Genomic DNA, 6,767 nt, shown 5'->3' with positions numbered 1-6,767 from the left:
CAGCCAGATCCTTTTCCAAACCCCTTCTATCCACCCCTCCTTGACAGAAAGCCCCATTGAGCACAGAGGGAATTTGTTCTGAGTAAACATGCTTTGGCTTGGACTCTATAAGTCATAGGATTAATACCAGCTGATGCATTTTGAATTGGGTCGGAATGGGTCACAACAGCAGGAGGAGAGGCTTCCCCAGGTACCACTCCCCCCCCTTGCCCACCGCAGGGGTTGTGAACTTGGCTAGGTGCAGATGCGGACAGGATTCTTCCAGCATCCTTCACAGCTACGTAGGAGGCAGTTCAGCAAGGGAAACCAGCAGGACAAGCTGAAGCTGCTGAAATTCCCCTTTTGCCTGGCTATTAAAGGTCTTTTATTGCACCTGGTCTTACTACAGGGCAACTTGGTTACAGTGAAGTTTTTTTGTTTGTTTTTTAAGGGGGACAGTTTTACACGAACCCTCCGGGACAGACTCTTTGTCTCTCTAGCCCAGCTATGTCTGTTTGGACTGGCAGAGGCTTTTGCTATCAGCTGTCACTTGATCCTTTTTAAATAGAGTTGCCAGGAATTGAACCAGGGATTTTTTGAATGCAAAACATCTTGCTCTACTGTTGACCTAAGTTCCTCCCCAGATGAGGCCTCCTTTCTCAGAGATACTACTGGGTTCATAATATGTCATAACCCCGTTGCAGGTTATTCTGTCCTACTGATGCTGAATAACCCCTAGTTCTCCTTCCATGGGTTTTACCCCCATTTTATCCCTAAAACAATCTGGTGAGGTAGGTAAGGCTGAGAGCGAGAGAGTATGACTGGCCCAAGGTCACCCAAATGCGCTCTAGAGCTAAATGAGGATTTGAACCTAAGTCCTTGTCTGGCACACTGACCTTATCCGATGATTCAAGCAGTCATGTTCTGAGTCTTGTTGCTCCTTTAGGGCAAGGGACAGAAACTTTTCCTGGATTTGTTTGGTTATGCTATGACAAATAAATGCCTTTATTTATATAAAAAAAATACTTGTACATCACAATGTCATTTAAAAATCATTTTATAACAGTAAAAATACACACCCTACATTTAAAAATTACAGAGCAGCAGCTAATAACTATTGAAAATGTTTTTCTTAATTGTCTGCAAGAGTCTGACGACAGAAAGGTTTTATGGCAAACATGTAAAGGCTAATGTACAAGGCACCTGCCAAATCTCTCTGGGAAGAGGATTTCACAGGACTGGGCTGATGACATTGAAGGTTTCAGTTTGTCAATTGAGTCTCAACAACCACTGAGGCTCCTAGAGATGATCTCAGTGGTCAAGCTGGGATAGAAGAGATCTAGTAGTCCCTAAGATATCCTAGAGCTCAGGGCTTTGTAGATGTATTAATCTTTAAGTACTGTAAGTCTTGTGATGGTTTCTTTTTTCTTTTTTCTTTCTGTTTTGCTGCAGAATGTCTAATGGAATTAGTTATTAAATTGACTGCTTGTCCACACTTTTGTGGAAATCAAAAGCAGGGTGGAGGCGGGGTGGGGGGTGGAGAGGAGGAGAGGCCCAGCCCAAGAGAGCAATGCTGCTGAAACAGCCAAGGTTCAGCTGAAAACATAATGTATGAACCCCAGGACAGGACCCAGGAGAAGCTGCCAGCCGTTCCCTGCAAGGAATGTGGGCAGGTACTACCCTGTTCTGCAGTGTGCAAAAGGTGGCCCACACACCGGCCACTGCAGAGCACAGTCCTCTCCTTGAAGGGTTGCTGGGTCCAAGTCTGCTTTAAAGATAAAAGATAAGAAGTGAGAGCCTTGAAGCTGCCCATAAAGAGAACCCGGATGTCAGATTGAGCAGGTCACCTGGAACACAGTCTTCCCCAGCGTGATGGGATGCATGTTATTTCTGTTTAGATTATACACATTATTTCAAAGTGTGCATTAAGCCATATAAATTAGCAGATGCAATTTTGATGTAAAATGCTTTTAGAGTCAGGCCTTTGTTTCCCTTTCAGACTTAGCTGCAGGACTGACAGTCTAGTGTTCTCTTACACACACATGCACACACACACACACACACACACACACACACACACACACACACAGTGTGTGTACACTCCACCTACCTCAGGATCTCCTCTGGCTGCGCATGATTTCCAGCTGTTTGGTTTCTGGGGCAAGATGTTGCCCTGGCTTCCATTACAAAAGGGTACTTCACAGGCCTTGCAGAACTATTCACTTAACAAAAGGAAGGGTTTGATCATTTTAGTTGTCCTTTTCTGCAGGTCCCAGTCTGGAGGCAGGGAAGACCCTGAGGACATTCAGCCACAAGGCAGTCCAGTTGGGTGGCATCAACAAACAGAAGAAGAAATACTTTGTCAGAAAAGAGGTCACAGATTTGTCTGAAATGTGTATATGCTAATTGCAAATTGGGAAAGAATTAACAGGAAAAAAATTTCACCCATATGTGCCTGATCCAGGTGCTGTCTTCTTGTGTTGTGCTGTCCAGGTGTTGGCTTCTTTAATGTGGAGCACGTAGCCTTTCAAACAAAGGATATTTCCAAAGAGGGAGCTGTCCTCTGAAACCCCTTCCGAGAGAGGACTGTGAGGAGGACACAGGGCCTCCCCAAACACCAACCAAGGCTTGGTTGGTTGGTTGGCGTGTGTGTGTGTGTGTGTGTGTGTGTGTATGTGTGTGTATCGCCCTTCATCTATAGATCTCAGGGCGGCTCAGCACATAAAAATACAATATAAAAAAAAACAAAATGCATAAAACAAGAACAAAAAAACTGTACAAACCAATATCCCCTCCCACAACTACATCTAAAAGTGTTTTAAGATGTTAATCAGCCCAAGACCTGATGGAAGGGGAATGTTTTCGCCTGATACCTAAAGGTGTACAATGAAGGCTCCAGGCAAACCTCCCTGGGGAGAGCATTCCTCCAATGGGAGGCACACAAAGAAGGGCCTCAGAAGATGATCTTGGGGTCCGGGTAGGCTTGGCAATGAGATAGGCTTTTCCTCTGGGATCTTGGGCAGACAGGTACCATGTGAGGCATTCCTTTAGATACTGGGACACCTGGAGTCTGCATTCAGAGGCAGCAGCTGCATCTGACCTAAAAGACTGAGGATGGTGCAAAAGTTGTTGTTGTTGTTAGCAGCTATATTTTTACAGATGTCTACTGAGAAGGTCCATAAAAAGCAACTGTCCCAAAAAGGAATGATTGTGAAAATAAGAAATAGTTTGGGGGACAAAAATTTTGCCTTGCTCAGGGCACCATATTACCAAAGTCCACCTCTTACTGGAGCCCTTTTGGGGTGATGGCAGCAGAGAGACGGGCAATACTACTTATGGGAAACGCACGGAAACACCGTTTAGCAAGATGAGCACCACACCCCATAGTGGTCTTTGACTGGACTTAAGCTTCCAGGGATCATTTACCTTTTTTTTTTTAACTACTTATGGAATGCTCTGCTAGGAAAGCTGCTGCATGCAGGTGGGGGTTCCAAAATCCCACAGTCATTTCCACAGATTTGGCAACAGCTCCGCTTACAAATCTGGCACCTTTCCTTCCAGGCGAATGAGCCTGGCAAACTCTAATATGGAGCCAGAGCTAACAATAAGGCCTGGCACTCCCAGGAACAGGATTGTCAGATCCTGTGGGTTGATGGGTTTCTGCAGAAGCCATCGCCTGTCATTTCTGCCACAGATTTAGAAAACGCCCTTGGCTGTTGTTTGCTTCAGCGAAAACAAGTTGAGAGTGTGCTGAAGAGCAGATTTGGAGAGGATCAAGTTAGACGTCCTTTTCAACCAGCTGTTTGTGGTCGCTCCTTGCTCTATCATTTATTTTAAAAAAAGAACTTGCAAAGCTGCAATTCTGGCTTTGCTTAGGCAGCAGGTTTCAGATCGTTAGCAACAAGGGCCCTGGAGATGCACTGGCTTCACAGACAACACTTTCAGAACAAATTTACCTTTCTCCGTACGTGTCAGATTAATGAATGCCGTTGACTTGTTTCTTGCTGCCGAGCAAGGAGAGTGGCTGTTTGTCACAGGGAGACGCAGGGCCGCTGGAAGGCAAAAATCCATTTCAGAAATAAAAATGCAAAAGACGATTTGAAAGCAGAATGAAATCCTTCTCGCAAGAGCTGAATGATCTTGTGTGTGTGTTTAGATTGGCTTCTATTGGGCAGAGAAAAGAAAGTCTTTTAATCAAGGATACTTACAAGGATACTACAAAATAAAATGAATTATTATGAATGGCATCATTCAGATGTATGAGAGACCAGCAAGCATTCAGTGTGTTTCCGTGGCACAAGGGTCAGATGAACCGCACATTAAGAGTTTCAGTGCTGAGTTCCTACCTGTAGCTGAAAACCCAAAGAGATAAAGTTTGAGTTGCAGCAAGACTGATGGGACCAGAATTGAAGTGAAGCCCTTGAGCACAGTCAGAGCGGTCCTCCGGGGGCAGAGTCAAGTCAGCTGAGGAGTCCTTCAAAGGAAGGCTGGAACAAAGATGGAGGCAGGCAGATGAGGGAGATGGCAAACAACTACAGAGAATGTGAGAAGGGAGAAAGAGGAGGAACCAAAACAAGCCAAGCCAGAGTCTGGCTGTGGCTGAAGCAAAGGGAAAACTTGACTTGAACCCTTTATAACCAAGCCAAGTTGTGAGGGATCAGTGGAGTTGCCTGGGGCAAGGGGGCCACCCCAGGAGCTGGGAGGATAATACCCATCCTTTACTCTGCAGCCTTGAGTAGGTCATCAGAAGATGCATCAGTTCATAGACTAGGGGGGCTCAAAGATCACGTTCCAGCTGAGTAGATTTTATCCCTGGAGATAAAATCCACATGGATATGTCTAGAAGCAGCCACTTTTCTTCTTGTGGCCTCCCCACCCACCCCAGGACAAGACTAGTGCCAGGGCTGAGGCACAAAGTGCCCTACACTGGAAGACCCTCCTGGGGGCTGTTGGTGGTGGGATCTGCAGCAGCATCCCATTTGGCTGGGGGGCTTTAAGCTGCCTGCCAGTTTCATGGCTCCCAATGCCTTTGACATAGCATTGCTTCAAGGTGGTGTTCTTTTAATGATGGTGGCTATTCTTTTAATGTTCCACAATGCTCTGGAGCGATTCTACATCAAGGGCATTGTAGGGAATTAAAATGGCAGGTGGCTTATAGACCCAGCCTCCCAGTGCCAGCTGCGGATGCAGCCATGGCTTGGAAGCCCCGGCAGCTGCCCAAAGGGTGCTGACTCTGTTCCTTTTGCTGCCTGTTCTCTCCACAGCTGAGCACATCTAAAGCACATCTCCCTACTCACATGATCTTGTGAATGGTAGTTTGTTAAGGGTTCTGGAAAGTTTGGCTCTGGGAGGGGTAAGCTGCAGCTCCCAGGATTCTTGGGAGGGGGGAAATGTGCTTTAAATGCATGGTGTGAACATCCCAGGGCCCAGCTAGGAGAAATAGAAGCATCGAGGGAAAGAGGCTGAGTGGTGCAAGCAGCTGGTGGAGGGAGAGTTGCATGCCCCCCTGTGAGCAGTGATAATGTTGCTTTTTCACACAAGCTGCAACGGCTAGGCAACCACAAACGGCCTAGACTGCTTATACTCATAGTTAGAGCAGCTTGTGGCTAAGATGCTCGTTAATAGGACAGCTTGTGGCTGGAATATGATTTATTCATAGGCCTCAGTAGATACGAAAGTCGCTTACGCTTCTAACACCCCCTTTGCTCTTTTACATGGATTTGCAGGGGCTTCTTTGCCTTGCGTTACCCGCAGACATGCTTTGGGCCTAAGCAAAGGAGGGGCCTGGCTCTTTCCACCATGGGGGCCAGCGCTGCAGATTTGCCTGGAGGGCTGTTCTGCAGGAGACAACTTTGAAGGCGGTGAGTGGCGTCCGCAGCTGAGCCGAGCCAAGCAAGCATCTCAGTGTCCCATCATGCATTTGGGGAGGGAGGGAGACATATTTATGCTTTAGCCCTCTGGCCACCGGATGCCACACACGGCCTGTTGTTTTTCTTTTACAGACATTAAGCAGAAAGGCACGTTAAATGACTTTTTAGGGCTCTGCAGGTGTCCGACACTAAAGCTGATAGAGAGGGGGAGGGAAAGGCGGCTTTTGCAGACATAATTCTTGCAAAAGCGAAAAGGCATGTGGAGTCTGGTGCCTCGTATTGTTTCTTTTCTCCCTCCCAACAAAATGGGAAGCCTCCACCCCACTGGATCTCAGCCATGGCCTGAGTGGTTTGAAGCTATGTGGGTCGAAGGGAGCCTGTTTGGGGAGGGCCGTATTCACCTAATTTTTGTTTTCATTGACAATAGCAAATGGAGCCAGAGAAAATGAACTCTCAATTGAAAAGAACTGTCCCGCATGTTACAATTTCACAAACACCACACTTCACCTCAAGGTGACTGCTGAGTCTCCACACAAAGCCATGGATCATGGGCTCCCTCATTTGAGCTGTCCAACACGGGCTTAATGGATGCAGTTACATCCACACCATCCATCCAAGAATGCTGGGAAGCAAAGTTTGTTAGGAATGCCAGGAACTGTAGTTCTATGAGGAGTCTCCAGTCTCCAAGGAAGGCGGCAGGAGCAGGAGCAAGCGCTGCATTCCTTGGAGGCTGGATCTGCGGCCCCTGCGGATCCTGCTGCCTGAGGCAGCCGCCTCACTTTGCTTCCTGGGTGGCTTTACCCCTCGATTCTCCTGACTGCACCAAATGGCTCTGAATTCCTTGCCGCACAAGCCAGCTACAAAGGAAACAAACAAACTGAAGGCTGCTTGCAGTGAGCTGTTTAGCCCTGAACCTTG

At 47.1% G+C, this 6,767-nt stretch overlaps 1 long non-coding RNA gene across 1 annotated transcript; it reads right to left on the bottom strand.

Annotated features, from left to right (window-relative positions):
- Positions 1 to 825: 825 nt before the first annotated feature.
- LOC128403896 (uncharacterized) lies at positions 826 to 4,626 on the bottom strand. Its single transcript, XR_008328020.1, has 3 exons — positions 4,326 to 4,626; positions 2,090 to 4,031; positions 826 to 965 (listed from the first exon to the last, which is right to left on the bottom strand). It is a non-coding gene; the product is annotated as an uncharacterized LOC128403896 (long non-coding RNA).
- Between the last annotated feature and the right edge of the window lie 2,141 nt (positions 4,627 to 6,767).

Source organism: Podarcis raffonei, chromosome 2, assembly GCF_027172205.1.
Source record: "Podarcis raffonei isolate rPodRaf1 chromosome 2, rPodRaf1.pri, whole genome shotgun sequence".
Classification (NCBI taxonomy): Eukaryota; Metazoa; Chordata; class Lepidosauria; order Squamata; family Lacertidae; genus Podarcis; species Podarcis raffonei.
Note: the sequence above shows the minus strand (reverse complement) of the source record. Positions and strands in the feature narration are given on the sequence as shown.